Raw genomic sequence first — 23,625 nt, 5'->3', positions numbered from 1 at the left:
GGTCTAATTCCAGCAATGAGTAGCTGAAATCTGGAGAACATGTCCTCAATGGACTCACTGGACTCCATTTGTAAGGATTCATACTGTAAGGCCCGAGTTTTTAAGTTTATGCTAAGTGAATAAACTTCTTATTCACGATTAGGGTTGATGTAATGTGAAGGGAAACCTGAACGAAAGTTTATTAAATGAAATATATTTATGAAGGAGAAAGTTCAGGAAAAGTTCAAGGATTGCATTATGATCGAAAAAAGTTATAGCACGAACGTTTTACGCTTAAACCTAGGTCAGAAACCCTAGTATATAGCTAATTTTCACTTTTAGGCACGATGGCAGTTAATTCCAAAAATCTTCAGAGAAATGTTAGAACTTCTCTTTTTCCATATATCACAATCGTTTCGAGGCGAAACTCTAGGATCTACGAACGTCCGATTCCAATCATCGGAAGTTTGCCGAAACCGAATCCCTGGTATTTCAAAACCCTAGAATTTCTCGACAATGAAGACTTTTTCTATTCAGAGCTTCAAATGAATATTCCACACGCGTACACCCATTTCTCTTGATGATTTCAATCTTTCTTCCGAAGGAAGTTTTCCATTCCGACATTCGATGCAAAAAGCAACTTATCTGGTAAAATAGTTTTATACCGACTATGCTTTAGTTGCCAAAAATACAAGGAGACCTCTTTATAGTTTTGGAACTCTTTTGCCAAAACATATCTATTAATTCATGGAGAATGAAGTCGGAAAAATCAGATTCGCGAAACTTTCATTTTCCCGCGAATTTCCAACCTTTATATATAGCAAAGAAAGGAAGAAAAACACAAATTCTCCTCCATTTTCTCTCCCAAAACCGTGGCCAAGAACAAGGAAGAAGGAAGAAGAGTTTTTCTTCATCGTTTGCTTGATCGTCGATCAATCAGTTGCTACTTCAAGGCTTCGAGGTATAGTCGCTAATCCTTACCTCTGATCGCTTTTTCCATAGCTTTTCTGTAGAGTTTTCTGAGCGGATAGTTTATGGGTTTTTGCAAAAGTATCCTGAATCTTTCATTTCTGATTCTAAACCTCTTCCTTATGCGCCCAAGATCACTTCTGCCGGGTTAGATTTTCCGTTATGTCGCCGAAATTCCGCCGGAATCAATTTGAGCCTAAAATACCCATTTTTGGAGTTTTTGGTGTAAAGCTTCAACCTTTAGGCTGAAAAACTATCGCCTTAGCTTAGTGCTAGTAGGATTAGTTGTCATAAACGTCGTTGGTGACGTCCCTGCAAAATTTTATTTTTGGGATTTCAGTTTTGAAAAATCCTAAGTTAAAAATCATGACCAAAATACCCCTACGACAGTTTTTGATCCGATAATTTTTTCCGAGGTCAGAATACCCTTAGTTACGGCTTATGAAAGCATAGGAACCACGTTTGATCGAAGAAAAATCGAGCCCCATAATTGCACAAAGTGGCCGAGCCCTATAAGGGGGGAGGAGGAAAATTTCCTTTTCTGAAAACTTGTCTTTCGCGCTAGTTTATCGTACCTTAGGGTATAGATTACTTCGAGTAACCTTAGTAAGTATCGATAGCTTAGTTTCCGATAGATTCTGATAGTATTCTGTGATTTTATTGTAAAGGTGCTTTTGAGGATTTCCCCGAGGACCAACACTTTGAGAGCGAGGAAGCACTAGTTGATCATTCTGGAGAACTTTCAGGTGAGGGCTTCTCACTGAATCTCTAGTTAATGCTTAGGGTCGATGTTTCGACATTGTTTACTGTTTATGCACTGGAATTGTGTGTGATTGGAAAATGTTTTCTGAGGCTTCGGCTGACAATGTAGATGATTCATCTACTGAATGTTTTTGAGATTGTCTTACATGCTATGTGCTATGTGGGTAATCTAGGATGTGTGGTGCATGCTTTATATGCTAAGTGCTAAGTGTTTATGATGCGATTTATTGATATATGACATGTTGTTGATTGTAATGATTTAAATATGCTCTGTACTGGAATCTGAGATTTTGAATGGTGAGAATAGCGGGCAAGTCATGCCGATTTTATTTTGAGAGTTTTGAGAAAGTTTGATTGGACGAACGAGGTTCGGGCCTTAATTTTGTTTAGTGGATCGAGACATCCTCTGGAAGCGACTTGGGATTGGGAGATCCAGAAAATGTATAAGACTTGCGATAAGACAAAAAGGAATCTATTTTATAAAGAAAATTCATAAGACCTTAAATAACCTCAAAATCTTTAAGTAATGATAACAACCTCGAAGGAAGGCATTGGAAGTCAAATCATAGTTTTGGAAAAACGAGGAGTGTCGTCGGATCCAAGTGTTGAGTTTGTTGTTGTGCTGTTGGAGCAGCGTTTGTTGTTGTGTTGTTGGAGCAGCGTTTATTGTTGTGCTGTTGGAGCAGCGTTTGTTATTGTGCTGTTGGAGCAGCGTTTGTTGTGGTGCTGTTGGAGCAGCTATGTGTCGTTATGAAGTGTGTCTTTTGGTCGCAGAATCGACTTTACCTTAGGGTAAGCTTTTAGAGACTTTAACTTCCCTAGAACACGTGGCGACGTGTCGAGTGAGGACGGAGACGTTGTTTGACTAATCATTTTGCATACCTGCAACATTAATGAGGTATTAACACAGGACGTACTCTGGACCTCGTCGGTTTCCAAAATGGTCATAAGACCCGGAATGCCGTGAAAGAGCGTTTGTAGACGTCTCTTGTAGCAGACCGAAATGGCAGACCTACGGGTTTACTGCTGATCTAACTACCCCTGTTGGAGTAAGAGGCACGCGGGCCGAAATGGCTCCACCGTGGCTGGTGTTAGGGCTGATCCGTTTGATGTCCATCCCTTTCCGGAATGCATGTGGTTGACTGGGTTAACCTGCATACATATCATGCAACATGCACACTAATTTAGTTGTTGAGTGTGATTGGTAATTGTTAAACCTATTTGGAACATGCTATCTGCTATTATTGTGTTTATGTTATTGTGGAACATGCAACCCTAGGAATGACATCTTTAGCTATAAGCCTAAGTGGCTATCTATTATTTGTACCTATTGGGTTTATTATCTACATAGTTCTTTAGAGTTGACCCTCGCGTCTTCTGTGTGTGCTTTGGCGGACAACGCCTTTTGTCAGATGAATATTGCGGACTGGTTCACCATGGTCCACCCTTCGGGGGGGATTAGGTACGAGATGATAGATCAGGACGACCCCGGGTCGTGGGTGGTTGACCCCGCGAGCCACCGAGCGACGTATTCGGGGCGCATCATGGAGGACCACGTGGACAGTGGAGGACTCTTGAGGTCAGGAGTGTTGAGGCGATGCTCTATCAGCTTCAACTTGCCACCGGGCGTTCACTGCGGACCAGGATTCGGAGGAGCACCGCCGCCACCGTCATCTTCAGAGGAGGAGGATCCCTCAGAGGAGATTCCAGTGGGAGTGCCTTCGGCAGGGTCTAGTGCACCCTCTGTTGCGATCATTGATGATCAGGGTTCGGGCCCTAAGCCCGTGAGTCCAGCATCGGAGCGCACTGCGGTTGCGAGGGGAGGACGGATAGGGCTGGTAGACTTGGTCGTTCTGGATTCTGATTCAGACGACGATCATGCTAGCACATAGTTTTGAGTGTTGGTATGAGCTCCTCGAGTTAGGATTAGTGTAGGAGTAGATTTTTAGCTCTGACAGTCTTGCTTCATTTGTTACTTAGGGGACAGGGTAGATCCGCCTATAGCTTTTTGTGTGGTTTCCTTATGGGAATCACAGAGAGTTGGTTGGACTTAGGAGGTCTTATTTTCAGGCCATTGGGTCAGCTGATTCTCAGTTTTGAGGGATGGTGTTGCGGGCACTTCACCCTTTTCATTTGGTTTGTATATATTGCCTACGGGCGTTGCACTTTTCTTTCCGTCACTGGAGGTTACTCGTGACGAGGTTGTTACTTACAGCGGGGGCTGTTTATATATTTTATATTAGTTCTATTGCTTTTCGCTTTTGGGTTTTATTTAATTCAGTCTTGTCTTAGTTATTATCGAAAAAAAAAATATTTCACGTTTTTCCGCATTAAGTTTACTTTTGGTTACTAAAGTGACGCCACCGAAATCGGGGTGTTACACATACTTTCTGATTAAGGCCAACACCTTTGATTCCTTCACCTTCTTGTTTCCTTCATGGGTCATCTTTAATCACTACACCAAAATATGGCTTTTACAGCGGTTTTTTTTGGCCTTTTACAGCGGTTTTCAGCGGTCCAGAACCGCTGTAGATCTCGCCGCTGTAAAAGCCTTAACAGCGGTTCTAACCGCTGTAAAAGACTCAGTATTTACAGCGGTTGATTTAATAAAACCGCTGTAAATACATACCTACAACAGCTGTTCTCTAAAATAACCGCTGTACTTGAGTCTTCTTTTACAGCGGTTTCAGACGGTAACCGCTGTATTGGATAATATATATTACAGCGGTTCCACCACGGAACCGCTGTAATTTGTTTTTTTTTTTTTTGGTTGAATTTATTACCACACCTGTTCAGCCAAAAGATCAACATTTTCTAAACACAGGATATCAACTCAGCCACAAAATAAACATTTTCTGAACTTCAGCATATCAAAACCAATATATCTAAATATCAAAAGCTTCCTAAATTCAAAGCAATTTCTAAAGTGCATAATATCTCAACCACGTCCTTAACTTCATCTACCACCATCTCATAGATAACTATCCAATAGATTAAATACTAAAAACAATTGTAAAAAACATAAGCGGCCCACTCATCTTTAACTTCACGCAATTGCTCTTCATTGTAGGAAACGAACTGACAATCTTCAAAATACTACAAAACAGCATAAAAATAGAGTTAAGTTACAATTAGAGCTTTTAAAATCCAATGCGAACGCATATCAAAGTTTCTTACTTTCGTTGGGATCACAAGTTGTTGGTGAGAGAAATAACAAGTGCAAGGACACAATAACACTCCAAGATCACAATGAAACAATATTATATCACTCTATACACCACCCCTACATTCATTTTCCTTGTGACAATGATTTATATAAGACAACTTCAAATTTAAAACGGAACATTGAATTCCCACACACTACATGTTTTTGCCAAGTTGGTATACAATTGTTAGAGATAGAGTTAATTAAGTTCATGACAGATATCTTACTGTTGTTGTGCAGCTATTTGAACTTCAGGTGGAGCCAATGCAGGAGATTCAACAAAGTGCAAGTTAGGATCACTGCAAGATTGACACAAGTAGGTAAAACATCAATTAAAATACATTTAGTTCAATGTGCTTTTCAGATGTAAAAAGTAAAAACACGCGGCACCTAATACATACCCTGCAAGTTTCCTGGCAAGATATGGGAAAGGCTTCTCAAAGTTATAGTTACTCTTGGCTGAGATCTCATAGTACTGCAGATTCTTCTTCCTGTGGAAAGTAACCTGCTTTGCCTTCACCTATCTGTTCTTCACATCAACCTTGTTGCCACAAAGAGCAATGGGGATGTTCTCGCGGACCCTGAAAATCAGAAATTAAGAGAGTGACTCTAATGTTAGTATAAAAAACTTAGTGCAGAATAATTAGAGAAAAAAACAGGTTCAAAAGGTTGCATATATACTAACCGGCAAAGATCACGGTGCCAAGTAGGGACATTCTTGTATGTCAGTCGGGCAGTAACATCAAACATTATAATGGCGCATTGCCCATGGATACTGCAGAACAAAATTCCATGTTAAAAACAGGAAGTGAACAAATGCTAAATCAAAATATGAATCGGATTAATATCCTCACATAAGTCAAAGCTTAAACAATCATTTCCAATGCAAAAACTTAAGTCCACTCTATAGCAGAGTGTTAGAACTCCTACAAAATCACACAGCATTTCAGCATTTTGTAGGGGAGCAAAAACTGCAAACCCGGTTATGGACATGCAAAACTATTCTAACAAGAAAACCTAGGCCTCATAGCCAATGAATAGCAACAAAAATTGAACAAAAACTACAATTAACACCAGCGTAGAGGTTGGCGAGAATGTAAAACAACTTTCAGGTCTTCTTCATATAAAATATAAACAGATGAACACAAAGCAAACAGAAGAACCCTTTAAATTTGATTCCCATGCTTAAATTTAAAAACAAAAATTTAATCTATCACTTATCAGCATTAGGTGAAAACTGAAAACCATCAAGCTAGCCATGCATAAATAAACATTAAAACAACAGAGTCACACATGAAATTTCCAATTTCCAATTGATAGTCACACAAGAAATTTGATCACACAGGAATTTGATTACACAATCAGAGAGCAAAGTAACTAGGGTTTTGTCCTACTATATAGGTAGGAAAAGAGGACTAACTAGTAACAATCTCTGAGACCCCCAAACTTCTCTTGTCCAGCAGTGTCCCAGCAGTAGAATCGGATCTTTCCACAGTTTGTGAAGAAATCCAAAGGGTGAACCTCCACACCAATGGTCGCTGTTCCAAACCAAAATCAAAACAACAAATCAGCTAATCAAGAACGAAGATACAGATGCACATCGTTAATCGCAATTGAACAAATCATACATACGTTCATATTTCTTCTCAAATTCACCGGTAAGATGCCTCTTGACGAAGGTTGTTTTTCCTGCAAACGTTCAGGACAAAAAAGTTAAACCCTAAATCGCAGCATTTTGAAGGAGAGAAAGATCGAGAGAGAAAGGTGAGGTAGGTAACCTGTGCCGCCGTCACCGACGATGACGAGCTTGAAATTAGGGTAATCAACGGTTTGCACTTTGCAGTTACAGATGTAATTTTACAAAATCAATAAGGAAAATAATACTTATATTTAAAAACGAATAAACTGGCAAAAAGCGTGTAACAACCCAGTGGAAAGGACTCATTATAATTTCTGTGGTGCCCCGGGTTCGAATTCCACACAGAACATTTTTTGAACCAATTATTAAAGAAATGCTGTAAATAGTGGAACCTATTTTTTACAGCGGTTGAGTATATAAACCGCTATAAAAGCCTATTACCGCTCCGTGTTTTTGTGTTTGCAGCGCCTTCTAAGAGAACCGCTGTTAAAAGGTAATGCTTTTACAGCGGTTAGTTTAATAAACCGCTGTAATAGCCCATCATCCGCTCCGTGTTTGTGTTTTTACAGCGGCTGCCACCTAAACCGCTGTAAAAGGGGCGCTGTAAAAGCCCTTTTCTGGTGTAGTGAATGAATCAAAGATACCCTTAGCATACTCACGATCTGTGATCTTTTGATATTCTTCGTAAGAGATAGCACTTAGAAGAATAGTCTCTGCACTTATGATGCAGTGAGTAAAGTTTCTTTTGTTCTGCAGACATCTTTGATCTTGAGATCTTCTTGCCATCAACATCAACTGGACGCTCGTGGCCATCCACTATAATATCCCAGAGATCTGCATCAAAGCCCAGAAAGAAGCTTTCAATCCTGTCTTTCCAGTATTCAAATCTTTGCCCATCAAACATAGGAGGCTTTGCACTGTAGACATCTTTTTACGTTTCAATGGTGGCAGCCATTTTAGTTTTTCACACCGGCCCGGATCACTGAACACTGTTAGGTGTGGTAATCAGAACTTGCGCTCTAATACCAATTGAAGGTATGAAAAACGATAGAAAGGGGGGTTTGAATAGCGTTTTACAACTAAAAACTCAACACACTTGAGATTTAAATAAATCTCTTTGAACACCAAAGATAAGAGTATAGAGATAAGAGATAAGGAAAGCACACAAATGATTTTATCCTGGTTCACTTGATAAATCCCTCAAGCTAATCCAGTCCACCCGCTAAGGTGATTTCTTCCTTCTTAGAATGAAGGCAATCCACTAATCAGAGTTTTGTTACAACTGCACTTGCTACCTGCAAAGTGACTAACAATACACTGACTTAGCAAACACTAAGATTCACTCTCTTAGTCTTCTCTAGGATCCGATCAACCTTGATCTCCTAAAGGTAAAACAAACAACTGTTTGAAAGTATTGGGTTTACAAATAAGTGCTTCTACAAAAGCTGATAGTAAACACACTTAGTTCTATTTGAAGAAAGATTGCTAAGAAGATTTTGAAATATTTCTTGCGCGTGAGTAAGTTTCTTAGACCGCATCTTTCAATCTTCAGCCTCTTTATATACTCCAAGGATTAGGGTTTGAACGTTGCATGGAGATGCTACCGTTGGAGGGCAGATCTGGTATTTCCAAGTTCTGCTATGGCTGAATCAGTTAGGTAAGGTCGTCAGGAATGGTACAATTGCTTTTGTACTTTGGATAGCGACATGACCTTCAACCTTGTTGACTTCTGATCAGAGGATGCTTCATATTGGAACTTGTGAAGCTTGATGATAAGAGTCAGAGGGAAGCTTTGATCCTCTGACCTTTGTACCTTCTGCTTCTGGACTCAGAGGAGAAGTACTTGGTCTTTAGAGCCAGCTTACTCTTGGACTTTAGAGTCTTCACTACTCAGCTTTTGATGCTTCAGAGCTTTTTATCCTTCAGAGCGTCTGATCCTTCAGAGCGTCTGATTCTTCAGAGCGTCTAGTGAGCTGAATCCATATCAGAGCTTTGTAATCTTCAGATCTTCTGAAGCTTGATCTACTGTTCAGATTGAACATAGTACGTGCGAAAGCGTTGCAGAGGTTACTCTTTGAGCATTGTGCTTCTGATCTTTGTGAGATAGGTCCAGAGTCTTGGCCTGTCACTTGAACACTCAAAAAACAACGTTAGAGTACCATGATTGTTCATACTTAATAGTTAACTTGTAATCATCAAAACATAGAGTTGTACTACTAGATCAAAACTTGATCTTACAGAGGAGACCTATGTAAATGAAGGGAAGAAACTCCCATGTAAGGATCTATAGATCCTAGTTTTATTTAAAGTAATGAGAAAATTGTTTTACAGTTTGATGTTTGTCGCAATTGACAAGATCTAACTCATAAACCTTCCTTACTAATTTTATTCTATGGCATGACCCAACATGACTAAAAACTTTCACAATCAGAAAGCGTCGTCACTTAGCACACATAGCCTTGGCAATCTTAGTGGCCACTAGAATCTAAGCCCCGTCCGTAAAACGACTAAGGCCAGTAAAATGTGCCTAAGCCTTGGTTAATATACCGAGCACTAAGAAGCCTCGCCATATGGCGAGCCAAGCCTCAGTATAAATGTCAAAAGTTGTACATAATTATCAAAACATTCATTTTCATTAAAATAAAGGGCGGGGCCCGACATAGCAAAAGTCATAACAGAAACACTTCAAATATAAAAAGAAAAAAAGAAAGAGAGGGGGGCGATGCCCATTGTTCAAACAACAAAGAGGGAGAGGCCCATTACAAACATAAAGAATACGAAGCTAAACTTGATCATTCTTCGCTTGCTTCTCCGCGTTAGCCTCGCCATTTCCATCCGCATTGGCGGCATCCTTCTTCATTCCCACGCCCTCAATTTCTTCTCCTTCCTCGTCAACTGACTCTTACATAAAGGGGAGGCTGCTAACGTCAGGATCGGCGGGACCAACAACCTGGCCATCCACAATCTTCTTCATGAAACCAAACTGCGAGCAGTCGAGCTTAGGGCAGAGAATTTGAAGTTGCGCCTTGGCATCCAGAAATCCGAGAATATACTGGCGAGAGCTCTTTTCCAAAAGGGTTTCGTCAGATTCTTTCAAGCTAGCTTCAAGCTCCCGAATCCTTTTCTCTACAGCTTCAAGTCTGCCTTCAGCGCTTGACCTTGCAGCTCCTCCTGAACTTCCTGCAGCTGCTTGCGAACGCCCTTCAGGGTGTCAACAGATTGTTTCTTGGCGATGTCAGCACGCTTGGCGGCGGTCTCAACATCAGCTTTCAGGCGAGAGTAAGCTGCCTTTGCCTCTTCAAGCTTCAATTGGGCGCGCGTTTTGTCAGTCTCAATACCCTTCAAGTGTGGGAGGAGACCGGCGGCGCAGCTAGCAACGGCGAGAGCTTGGTTTACAGCCAGGGTCACTGCACCCTGGACCCCTTGATGAGCGACCTCATGAGGAATTTGAATGTTGAAATTCCTCTCCATGAAATGAAGGCCATTAAATTTCGCATTAAAGACGCTATGGAGAGCGCCAGTCTCACTGCCGGGCACCGTGTCTCTTGTAACACCCCGATTTCCAGGTGTCACTTTAGTAACCAAAAATAATCTTTACGCGGAAAACAGGTAATTTTTTTTCGTTTTCTTTCCTTTAAATCAAAGCAATAGAAAGTAAAGACATAACCCAACAACTAACTAACCGATAAACAAACATATACAAATGTACAGCCTCAGCTGCACTCTCCCGTCACGCGCACACGCAGTGACTCCAAGGTAGCATGCCCGTAGGCGAATATATACAAACCAGAACTGTACGCAAAAACATCAAATATACCACTATCCAAGAGAAAGTCGGCCTCAAAATGGCCTAAGCAAAGACCCCTATGGTCCGACTGACTCACTGTGATCCCTCAGTAAGAGAACCACACAAAAGTCATGCGTCGGGAACCTACCCTGTCCCAAAAGCAAAACGAATCAGAGCTATTACAGTAACAACCAACTCAAAAGACTCTAACCTCCCATAACCCACACTACTATCAGCGACCCTCCCTCGATCAGGCATGAAGTCCGGGTCCTCGTCGAAAGCTCTAGTAATAGTCATTCCGCTCCGGGTCTTTCCCGCACCACGAATCATCACGAACCGGCTGACAGACGCCTGGCAGCAGGCCGACCGCCCAAACACAAACATACAAACAAAGCCAAGGCGCTAGGGTCAACTTACAGAATACAATAGATATACAATCAGTATGCGATAAAGGGGGTATATATATATGTTGTATATATACATATAAGTTATGTATTGTATCAACTCTCTAATACAATTCAATCATCAAAACACATAACGATGTTTATCAACATCAAATCATCAATATCTCAACAAATATAGTTAGAGTGCATAATATGTCAATGCAACGTCAATTAAGAAGGTTCCGGAAGAAATAGGCTGGGCACGATCGAGTCGGTCCTAACACTAGCATTGTGCCGACCATAACCCTCGGGTGTCACTTACAACCTTGACATAGTCGGATCAGTCCTAACCCTGCGGGTCGACTTTTCCCTCCGCTATGCCTGACATCAACAGGTCGATCCTAACCACACGGTCGATCATATCCCTAATCGAATGCTCGAGTTACCCGAAGGCATGCTGTACCCGAAGGTATATACTGTACCCGAAGGTATATAGATATACTGTACCCGAAGGTATATACTGTACCCGAAGGTATATAGATATACTGTACCCGAAGGTATATAGATATACTGTACCCGAAGGTATATACTGTACCCGAAGGTATATACTGTACCCGAAGGTATATGTCGACTCGGCGACAAAAGACAATTAATTATGAAAGGAGTGCGATCACCCTTGATGACTTCTTGAGTCATCTGACTCATCAAATCTCAATGGTCAAAAACTGCTCAGACCCAAACTCACAACAACCCAAGAGTTAGTGTCAGTCAATACAACACAACTCGAACAACACTACCAGGAGTACTAGAGTACTCGGTGACCTTCAATCATCACCATAGCCCACCTTGATGGCTTTCCCCAATTCCAAACTCTCCAAACCCACAACATAAGTCGACTTTTCCCCGCCTTTCGTAAATATTTTTCCCCTTCAGTTCTCCTATGCTTAAACGTTAATAAAAATGATTTCAATTCAAATTATTCAAATTATGAGTTTATTTCTCAAAGTCTAAGTTTCCCAAGTCTTTTTTTTTCGAAAGCTCTATCACTCTAAGTTTCCAAAAATCAACCACCCAAAATACATTTCCCGGGGAAAGTCTAGGAATTCCAACGAATCCCAACAAATGGCTAAGTCTCAAACCCCACATTTGGACTTGCCTAGGGTTGTTCATCCAACCCGAAATGTCAAAGATCACCAGATCAATGAACCTCCACTCCGAAGTTGCGTCAAAACGCTCAATTCAACACATCATCAATATCATAAGTTATGAAACAATCATAACAATAAATCATCATCATATACAACATCAGATAAAGCATAAGTCGAATTTATCGACGCCTATCATGCAATCATAGCTAAATATAGCAAGTTGCCCTAACCTCGAGCTGTTCCAGCTTCGCAAACAAAGTTCTCCTCAAATAATTGCTCTGAGTATTCCAAAGTTCCTTCAACTGAACCTCGGAGGAAAACAAAGCAGAAACCAAACAAAATCGATTAGTTCGATCGCAAAACAATACATAAACGATAGACAAAGCATTAAAGCTTCAGAATACGACAATCGGGTACGAAAGGACAAGTTTTCGAAAACGAAAAACTCCCCCCTAAAGGTAATAACCCACGGCCTCAAAGGAAAAAGGGCTTCGACTCTTTTTCTTCGATCAAATCAATTCACAAGGTAGTTTTAGGGTAAAACTAAGGCAAAGAAACTGTCAGAAAAATTTTCGGACAATCGGGCCGAAATACGACTATCCAGGGGCATTTTGGTCCAAAATAAAGGCTCAAAACTTCAAAGTTATCAGTTCTGAAAACAAATTTGACAGCAATGATCCTCATGACATCCGTGACAACAAATCCTAAAGGCACGAAGTCAGATTAAGTCTTTTTGACAATAAAGTTTCGAAATGTGAGACAAAAAGAGTTTTGAGTCAATTTTTCAAATCCTGGACAACTGAATCGCAATCAGAGTTTACTGACAGAGGTTTTAGACTCAGGGGAACATAAGGAACATAACCCAACTTCAGAAATCAGAGAAATCGGACAATTTTAGAAAAAGCTCCAAACTTAGAGCACAGAAACGACTTCAGAAACTCAGCAGAAACAGAAATCAGAGGCAGGATTCATGATAGTTACCTCGATACCTAGAAGTAGGGACGAACTGCACGAAGATTGGTCAAGTTTTCGCGGAAATCCCCTCCCCCCTTGCTCTCCACGAAATCAGCCACAAATGGAGGAAAAATGGAAGATATTTTGCTTTTTCGCCTATTTATAGGCGGGCGAAATCGCGGGAAAATGAAAATTTCGCGATTCCGATTTTTGTAGCACGTTCACCAAGGAATTCTAAGAGAGATTCTGGCGTCAGAAATCCAGAACTCAAAACAAATATCTATGATATGGGAAAAACGATATCGAAAAACTCAAAAGCGGTGTCGGTTAATCTGCCCCGAAAAACTACTTTTTGCTGTGATGCTCAGACGACAAAACTTCCAACAGAAGAAAGATTGGAAATGTCGAAACAAGTCTGGCAACGCAGACGGAATCTTTGTTAGAAGTCCCGAATAGAAAAAGTCTTCATCAATCGCTCGAATCTAGGGTTTCGAAGCAAAGAAATTAGCGTCGGCGGACATCCGAAAAGTGAAACCTATCGTGCGTACAGTCCAAAGTTCCGAAAAGAAACGCTGGTCGATGGAAAAATAAAGAGAATCTTTAAATTTTCCGAGAGTTCGAAATCTCACTCAAAACGTTGCTTTAAGAGCGAAATAGCCTATTCTGGACACGCTCGCCATAAGGCAGATGTGCAGACGACTCGTACTAACTCCGAAAGCAACTACGCAACATTCCTCAAGTAATTCCTGAACTTTCTTCTTCATTAATCTTTCTCTAATACCAAACTCCTGTCACGCTCACAATGATTCTACGCGTGAATCGGAAATTAACTTGTTCTGAAAATCCAGGTCTTACATCTCTCGCTGACTGGGGGACGGGACTTGCTGCGGCGATGATGACCCGGATATAGTAGTGTTTTTTAGGGTCATTTCCTTGCTAGTTTTGAGTCTTTTTCTTGTGTCTCATATAGTGTTTCATGCATTCTCATGCATTTTTACTTTTATTCGTGTTTTTGCTTCATTTAAGTAATTACATTGTTTTATAAGGGTCTTTCTTGCATTTTTATAGAGTTTAGGACTTGCATTAGTTTTTCCATTAATTTGTGAGGACTAAGGTGATTAAAAACCCTTTGAATTTTTTGTTATTATTACTTGTCCTTGTCTTTAAGTGCTTCAACAGGTAACTCATGAAGAGGGAAGGGGGGGGTTACAAAAGCTAAAAAGTCACCAGAAACGTGTGTCTGGCGCTCAAGCGCCCATGCCTGGCGCCTGAGCGCCAGCACTCCAGAAGCCAACTTTGTGTCTGGCGCTTGAGCGCCCCAGGGCTGCGCTTGAGCGCCCAGACTCGCCCATTATGCCTATAAATAGGATTTTAGTCATTTTATTTTAAAATCTTTGGATATCTTTTCATACTTTGTAAAATTCAGAGGTAGAGGATCATCTAGGAGAGTGAGAGAGTGTAACACCCCGATTTCGGTGGCGTCACTTTAGTAACCAAAAATCAAATAAAGCGAAAAAGCAGGTATATTTTTTTTTATTTTGTTTTTTTTAAATAAAAATACTTGTCGAAATAAAGACTCAACCCAATCGCGATTAACTGCGACTGATATACAATAAAAGCACAGACCTTGTTGCAACCAAAATCATCGTCACGAGTGTCCTCAAGTGACGGAAAGTAACATCAAGTAACTAAAAGTATTTCCCAACGGCAAACAAGTGCGACCCATAGCCAGAGTCATAAGTTTTATAAATACAGTCCTCCAAGAAAGTAAGTCAGCCCAAAACGGCCTCCAAAGGACCTCCTACGTCCGACAAACTCCCTGTGATCCTCATGGAAGAGAACCACACAAAAGCTAATAGTCGGGGACCTACCCTGCCCCAAAATAAGAAATGAAAATCAGAGCTATGATAATGAAACCCGATATACTACACCCCTAACATCGACCCTCATCCGATCCTGCATGAAGTCCGGGTCCACGTCGAAGGCTCAGTAGTAGTCATTTCGCTCCGGGTCTTCCCCGAACGATGAAGCATCACGAAACAATCCGTCAACGGCATCTGACAAAAAGGGCATACATAGCCCCCCAAACACAGGTAGCACGCGCAAAGGTCAACTTACGGAATATAGTATAGAGATTACAAGACAACAGGTAAAGTATAAGGGGTATATATATATGTTGTATATATACATATAAGTTCTGCTTTGTCTACCCTAAGGTTTATACATAGCATGTTATCAAATCTCTAATACAATTCAATCATCAAACACATAACGATGTTTATCAACATTAAATCATCAAAACACATAACGATGTTTATCAACATCAAATCATCAAGATCTCAACAAATATAGTTAGAGGGCATGATATGTCAATGCAACGTCAATTCAAAGGTTCCGGAAGAAGTAGGCTGGGCACGATCGAGTCGGTCCTAACACTGGCATTGTGTCGACCATAACCCTCGGGTGTCACTTACAACCTTGACATAGCCGGATCAGTCCTAACCCTGTGGGTCGACTTTTCCCTCGGCTATGCCTGACATCAACGGGTCGATCCTAACCATACGGTCGATCATATCCCCCATCGAATGCCCGAGTTACCCGAAGGCATGCTGTACCCGAAGGTATATACTGTACCCGAAGGTATATACTTTACCCAAAGGTATATACTGTACCCGAAGGCATATACTATACCCGAAGGTATATACTGTACCCGAAGGCATATACTGTACCCGAAGGCATATACTGTGGTCATAGACCAAAACTTGCTTAATCAGCAAAACTGTTAGAGTTTATTGGCTCTACTGTACCCTAAGGTAAATGTCGACTCTGCGACAAAAGACAGGTAACTATAAAAAGAGTGCAATCACCCTTGATGACTTCTTGAGTCATCTTACTCATCAGATTTCGATGGTCAAAAACTGCTCAACGAGCGGAAGAGTATAAGCGTACTCAGAAACTTATGAGCTTCCCCAAAACTTCGATTCGGCGACACTTCTCATTTTCCCAAACTAATATCCAAATCCTAGAACTTCATTTTGAGATCCTTAACATTTAATTAAAAGAGTTTGAATGTTGTTTAAAGCATTATGGAATTTCTGATGAAAATATTTTCTTTCCAAAACTATAACTTGAAAAGATCCCGATATCCCAAAAACCCATGAGAAGGTCTTGAAACCACAAAAGAAGACAAAAGTCTGAACCTCAGTTCGTCTTGTCGAGATAAACCCTTAAGAATTCGCCACCAACGGGGCATAACTAACTGTTATTCCTCACATTTTGGTAGTCCACGAATAAACGATATAAATTGCACCATATGGTCAGCATATTCCAATAATAATTGCACGTTCCAAAATAATGTGCACAAGTATTCACATAGCCTATGATTAACCATTTAATCACTTAGCAAGTATGGCATGTGAATCAAGTAATTGAGGTAAAACATAACCCTGTCCTATCCACTAGGAAGCAGTAAGACGGAAACCAGTAAACGGTCGAAGCCTCTCAGAAAAAGGAGACACACGCCTCATATTAGTTTCACACGGCCGAAGCCTCAAAACATTTTCTCCAGTCAAAGCGATAAAGAAACATAAATAAGCATGTCGAAGTTATCGACGCCTAAAGCATTAGCTAGCAGTGTAAGTTTCCCTTACCTCTAGTTCTTCCAGAATCACAGTGTAAGTCACACTCCCAAGCTTGCTCAGTCAAGTCTAAGGTTTCCACAAACGAACCTTAGAGCAAACAAAGCAAAATCAATCAAAATAAGTCGATACACTCGAAACAATACTAACTAACGTTAGACAAAGCTCAAGGAGCTTCAGAGTACCACATTTAGGCACGAGTGGAAAGGCTTTTCCCGAATGGATGAATTTTGACTCGATTCAAGTTTTGTACAAAAACACTTTATTCGCTAAAACGTGCATAACTCGAGCTACAGAACTCGGAATGACACGAAACCAGAGCCAAAATTTCGACAACGGAGAGAGCTACGCTATAGCTAAGGCCATACAGACCCAAAAATTAATTTTGGACACGGTACCATAGCAAATAAGTTTCGGCCATTATCAAAATAGGGTTTCCCGAACTTTTTCTTCAATCTAATTTAATTCCTAGGTATTCTTAGGCGATATCTAGGCCAGGGAAACTCTCAGAAAAATTATCGGGTCGAAAACTAACACAAGGGTATTTTGGTCAGTGTTTTTAGCTCGAAAACTCAAAGTCGGAATTTTGAGAAATAAATTTGATGAGCGTGTTCCTAACGACATTTATAACAACTAATCCTACTGACACTAAGCTCAGTCGAGAGTTTTAAGTCTAAAGGACGAAGCTTTGGCCAAAAATGGGTTTTTCGAGCAGAATTGAAACTCGGCGGCAATTCGGCGAGATTCAGCAGAAAACAACCGGATATTCATGCTCTTGGGCATGTAGGCAATAAGTTTAGACACTGAAATCAAGTTATTTGGACAGTTTTACAAAAAGCTCAAAACTTTGAGCACAGAAAGACATAGAGAAAAGCGACAGAATTGACGATCAGAAGTAAGGAATAGCATCTATACCTCGAGGTCTACGCGTAGCAACGAACGGTGCAGCGATCGGGCAAGAAACGGCGAAAAACTTTTTCTTCCTCCTCCTCCTATGGTGCTCGCGGGTTTGGGTTGAAATGGGTGAAGGGTTTTGAATATTTTTCATTTTCTTACTATTTATAGGTTTTGGAAAATGCGGAAAAATGAAAATTTCGCGATTCTGATTTTTCCTGCGCATTCCTCCGTGAATTCTAAGATAGGTTCTGGCGACAGGATTCCAGAACTCAAAACAGGTTTCTTGGAATTAAAGCAAACGATCCAAAGTCGGTGTAAATCGATTTTACCCGAAAAACTACTTTTTGCAGTTGATGTCGGATGAGAAAACTTCGTTCTGAAGAAAGATTGAAATCATCGACAGAAATAGGTGTTCGCGTGTGAAATCTCCGTTTAAAGCTCCGAATAGAAAAAGTCTTCATCGTCGGTTGATTTTAGGGTTCTTGAACTATCAGGGGTTTAGTTTCGGCAAACCTCCGAGAATTGGAATCGGACGTTCGTACATCCCAGGGTTTCGTATCGAAACACTTGTCATGGAAAGGAATAAGAGAAATTCTTATATTTCTCTGAAGATTTTTGGAATTTATTCCTATAGTGTTCCAAGGGTTAAATTAATCATTTCCTAAGGTTCTTGTCCTAGGCGTAAACGAATAATACTTGCGTCATAAGTTTCGTCAATTCGAATCTTGTCCTTAACCTTCTCGTGAAATATCTTCTCCATACATTTATTCCATTCAATAAACGTTTATCCAGTTTCCTTACTTCACGTTACATCGAACTTATTCGTGAATAAGAAATTACACTAATTTATTCTAAGCTTAAAAACTTGGGTCTCACAGAGAGTGGCTTCCAAGCTTGTAATTCAGGTTCTTAGCCTTGGCTAATCTCTCTTCTTATGCTTTGGTTTTCATGTAAGACTTTTCATATTTGGGTTATAATCTTAAGTTCTTTCGCACATGTTCTTCTTCTTTTCTTGAATCCCATTTTCTGAATTTCAATCCAAGCCTGTATGCATGCTTGCTTTATGCTATTCTATAATCATAACGGAAGTTTGTTATAGATTAGGGAACCGATTTGGGATTACCCCTTCTATCTTGGATACTAGGTATAGAGGAAGGGTTGGGGTTTGTTGGCCTGAATTTGCATGATCTAAAACCTCATATAAATGACTAAGTACACAAGGAATTGGGCTTAGCTTTTAGTGTGGGAGAATTGCTTATGTGAGGAATCAATAAGTGTGTAACTAGGCTATAGCATCAAGGAGAGATTCATGAGAACATGTGCTTGAATTGACTAGCTGAGCAAGAACCCAAAGCATGTTCTTTTCTGAGTTTTTGTTTATTTTATCTTTACTACATCGACATATCTCTATTTCAATAAAACAAACCTTCATACTCAAGACGTAAACTGAATTTAGTCACTCACAATCCCTGTGGTTCGATATTTAAAACCGGGTGGATTCGTACACTTGCGGATTTACCAACAGGCGACCAAGTTGGCAAACATCCCAGGAGTCTGATGCTTGCGAGGGGGAACATTGCCACTCGACTTCTTCTTTCTATGGACCTTAGGCATAGACTCATTTAGAGTTGCCTGCTTACGGTCACTTCTGGAGGCGCTGGACTTCTGGCGCTTGGGTTCTCGGTCATCAACCAACAACGACTTCTTTCTTTCGCCTTTGGATTCCATCTTCTCATTCTTCCTATGCCCCTTGGCAGTTTCGACTTGGCTGGGGATAAAGGCCGCCATGCTAGCAGGATTAACGCCACCCTTGTTCTTGCCCATTTCAGCTGTACAGAACATAGATAAAAAAGACGATGGTAAATATGGGGAGTAAAAACGAGAAGAATATTTCTGGAGAAAATTGCGTGATAAATCAAACTTACTAAAAAACTCTTGAAGTTTTTCATCCTTGGCGGCTTAGAGTAGGTCACAACAAGAAATCTGAGGAAGGGTGAGGATGTACAGGGCGACCCTTTGTTCATCCTCGAGCACAACAGTGATGTCGCGGCGAGGATTGACGATCCAATGTAAACGGAATAAGGGGCGGTCTTTCGAATCAAGAATAAGATTGGGAATGTCAGGAGAGTGGACGATCTTGAAAAATTTATTTTGCCAATGTTTGAAATTACTTTTCAAAGGCTTGAAGATGGCCATATTTGGGCCGGCCGACAAAGGGACGAAAGAAACCATAGATGGTTTGGCGATGCAAGTTTTGTAGAAAAAGAAAAACAACGGGTACATGGGGGTGACACTTAACTGATCACACAACAATTTGAAACAACGAATGAAGCCCCAAACGTTCGGGAGGAGTTGACAAGGGGCAACATTTAGAAAAGTGAGAACATCACAGATAAAAGGAGAAAAAGGAAGTTTCATGAAAAGCTCGGTAAAAATGAAGCCATGAAGATAAAACCAAGCGGGCTCCCCATCAGCTCCCGAAGGCTTGAGTGTGACGACATCATTGTCGTCACATGGAGCGACGTTTAAAGATAAATCCTCATTTTTACCAGTATCAGGGTTCACTTTCGTAAAACCCTGGGCTGTGAGGCGATTATTGTTCAGAGATTGAATGTTATTCCAGATGGAGCGGAAAAGGCATTTATCATTCATGCACTTGGAACTAGTTAGCCGGCCGGGCGAGCAAGAAGGATTGTCAGAAGAAAGATGAGAGGTTATGGAGTGGGTTCTTTCAACGGCGGGGTTAGAAGTAGAGGGCGAGCTAGAAGATTCAGAGTCAGAGTCATCCAAAACGACAACTTCATGAGTAACATCAGTTTCTTCATCCTCAGAAACAGAAGAAAAAGAGAGAGAAGACAAAGTTTCCTTTGAGCGGACATTCTAGGAAATCTCATAGAATGAAGATGAAGAAGCAAGATACAAAAAGAAAGGGAGAAAAGCAAAAATAGGAAAAGAAAACTGGTCGAAAGTGAGGGAAGTAGTAGGAAAACAACGAGCAATGGTGGCACAAGAAGTACAGAGATCACCGGAGCTGCAAGGAAAGGTCACCGGAATCGGGGGAATTTCAAGCGTTCGGAAGAAGAGCAAAAATTTTAAGTGAGAAACAATAAAAAGAAAATATGTGTAAGACCCGGATTTGTAGAACTGGATTAAATGTTTATTTTCCGACTCACGCGTAGGATCGGTGTAAGCGTGACCCGGATTTGTAGAACTGGATTATTTCGGAAAGTTTAATGAAGAAGAAAGTTCAGGAATTACTTGAGGATAGTACCATAGTCGTTTTAGGAGTTAGTGCGAGTCATCTATACACCCGCCTTATGGCGAGAGTGTCCAGAATAGGCTAATTCCGCTCTTAAAGCATTGGTTGAGCGAAATTCTAAATCCTTGGAAAAATAATAAGTTCTCTTTATTTTTCCCTCGACCAGTGTTTCATTTCGGAACTCTAGACTGTACGCACGATAGGTTTCATTTCTCGGAAGTCCGACGACGCTAAATTCTTTTCTTTAAAAACTCTGAATTCAAACGCTGAATGAAGACTTTTTCCATTCGGAGCTTCAAACAAAGTTTCCATCCGCGATGCTAGTTTTCTTTCGACGTTTCCAATCTTTCTTCAGAACGAAGTTTTGTCATCCGACTTTCACAGCAAAAACTAGTTTTTTCGGGGCAAATTAACTTACACCGCTTTTGGATCGTTTTCTCAAATTCAAGAAACCTGTTTAGAGTTCTGGAATTCTGTCGCTAGAATCTCGCTTAGAATTCACCGATGAACGTGTTGCAAAAATCGGAATCGCGAAATATTTATTTTCCCCGATTTCACTCTCCTATAAATAGTAAAAAAATCACAAAATATCTCCCATTCACCCATTGGAGGCCGCGAGTTTGGAGGAGAAAGGAGAGGAGAAGAACTTCGTCGTTTCTTGACCGATCTTCGAGCTGTTTGTCTCTATTTCACGGCACAGAGGTAATCTACTTGATTCTTACCTCTGATCATTCTTTTTATCGCGTTTCTTTATCTCTTTCTAAGCTCAAAGTTTCGAGCTTTTCGTAAAACTGTTCGATTTTCCCGATTTTTCTTTTGAACTGCCTTCTATACTTTCCCAACAACCTAGAACACTCGCCGTTGTGTGCCGATTTCGATCGAGTCGTCAAAGATCTTAAAAACTGTATAAAAACCCATTTGCGCACATATTGAAACTTTATTGTCGAAAAGCCACAATCCGACTTAGTGCCTTTAGGATTAGTTGTTACAAATGCCGTTGTGAACATCCCCATCAAATTTTTTTTCCGAAGTTTCAACTTTGAGTTTTTGAGCTTTAATTTTGGACCAAAATGCCCCTAACTAGTCGTATTTCGACCCGGTCGTTCTTAAATTTTTCCGACAGTTTCTTTACCCTAGTTTTACCCTAAAACTACCTAGGAATTAAATTAGATCGAAGAAAAAGCGCCGGAACCCTTTTCTCCTAAGTGGCCGAGAGCATGTTTTAAGGGGGGGGGGAATTCGTTTTCGCGATAACTCGTCCTCTCGTGCTCGATTGTTGTACTCTGAAGCTTCAAACGCTTTGTCTATTGTTAATTAGCTGTGTTGTGATCGAGCTAATCGATTTTGTGTTGATTTCTGCTTTGTTTTCTCCAAGGTTCAGTTGAAGGAACTTTGGGTACTACGGAGCTATATTGTGAGGAAAACCTATACCATGAGGCTGGAGCAACTCGAGGTTAGGGCAACTTACCTATTAGCTAAGATTGCATGATAGGCGTCGATAAATTCGACTTGTATATTACTTTGATATTGGATATGATGATGAATTATTGCTATGTTGTTTTCATAACTTATGATGTTGATGTTGTATTAAATTGTGCGCCTTGACGCGACTTCGGAGCGAAGAATCACTGAACTGATTCCTGTTGATCTTTCGGGTTGGATGAACAACCCTAGGCAAGTCCAAGCCGAGGATTGAGGCTTAGCCATCGTTTGTATACTTAGACTTTCCCCGGGGTTACATTTGGTGGGATTTTGGCAAACCTTGAATGAATAGAATCTTGGAAACTAGAGACCTTAGGGAACTTAGTTTTCGAAAATGAAACTCATAACTTGACTAATTCAACTTGAAACATTTTTATTAATGAATAAAACCATAGGGAACTTAAATGGGTTATGATTGCGAAAGACGGGGAAATGTTGACAAGTCTTGTAGCTATTTGGGAATTTGTGGAAGCCACGGTGACGAGAGGAGGCCACCGAGTACTCTAGTACTCTTCCATTGGGGTTTATGTCGTCTTGGTCGACATTAAACACTTGGGTTTTTACATTGGGATATTCTTTTAGTTAAACACATACGTGCGAGGACGATTCTATGTTTGGCTAACCATATTGCATCATGCATACATTCAGGGCTTTAACGATCGAAAGATCGGGCCTCGGTGAAGTTGGGACGGCTTCACGAAGGTTGGGACGGCCTTCATCGAAGAACACTTGGGTGTATCTTCGGCATAGCGGGCAGAGTGGTACGACCTAGGGTGGTTGGTACTGATCTGGCTATGCATGGGTTGTAAGCGACACCCGAGCAGAGTTGTCGACACTAGGCCGGTGTAGGGCAGACTCGATGGTGCCCATCCCAAACAACTATCCGGATCATATTGAATTGCATTTCACGCATACATTCACCCTGACTGGAATTGTACGCTGTCTGAATTATCGAATTGTTGTTAGAGCCGACAACATGCTAGGAATATATTTATATATATATATAATAACATTTATATATATCCCCCAATCACATGTTGTTTGTATAATTACTCTATTCCATGAGTTGACCCTAGCGCCTTGGCTTTGGTTTCATGTTTGTGTTTGGGCGGTCGGCCTGCTGCCAGATGTCGATGGCGGATTGGTTTTCAATGGTCTCTCCTCGGGGGGGATCAGGTTTGAGCTGGTTGACCGACATGCCCCCACCGCTTGGGTGATCGATCCTGTAGATCATCGGGCGACGTATCGGGGAAGGGTCATGGAGGACCGTATTGACGAGCGTGGACGTCTGACGAAGGGAGTTCTACGACGCATGGAGCTGAGCTTCAACTTGCCGCCTTCAGTTCCCTGTGGACTCCGACTCCGACACCGACGTTGACAGCTACTTGCCGAGCGACGAGGGGGAGGAGGAGGAGATGTGAGCAGTTCTGGAGGGTAGGTTAGGTAGGCGCCATATTTTGTGTAGAGCTCTGATTCGTTTGTTTTGGGACAGGGTAGGTTTCCGACGCATGGCTTTTTGTGTG

At 41.0% G+C, this 23,625-nt stretch overlaps 1 pseudogene; it reads right to left on the bottom strand.

Annotated features, from left to right (window-relative positions):
• Window positions 1-5,138: 5,138 nt before the first annotated feature.
• On the bottom strand, window positions 5,139-10,025 carry LOC130744252 (GTP-binding nuclear protein Ran1B-like; annotated as a pseudogene).
• Window positions 10,026-23,625: the final 13,600 nt, after the last annotated feature.

Source organism: Lotus japonicus, chromosome 3 (genome assembly GCF_012489685.1).
Source record: "Lotus japonicus ecotype B-129 chromosome 3, LjGifu_v1.2".
NCBI lineage: Eukaryota > Viridiplantae > Streptophyta > Magnoliopsida > Fabales > Fabaceae > Lotus > Lotus japonicus.
This window is presented reverse-complemented; position numbering and strand designations above follow the sequence as displayed.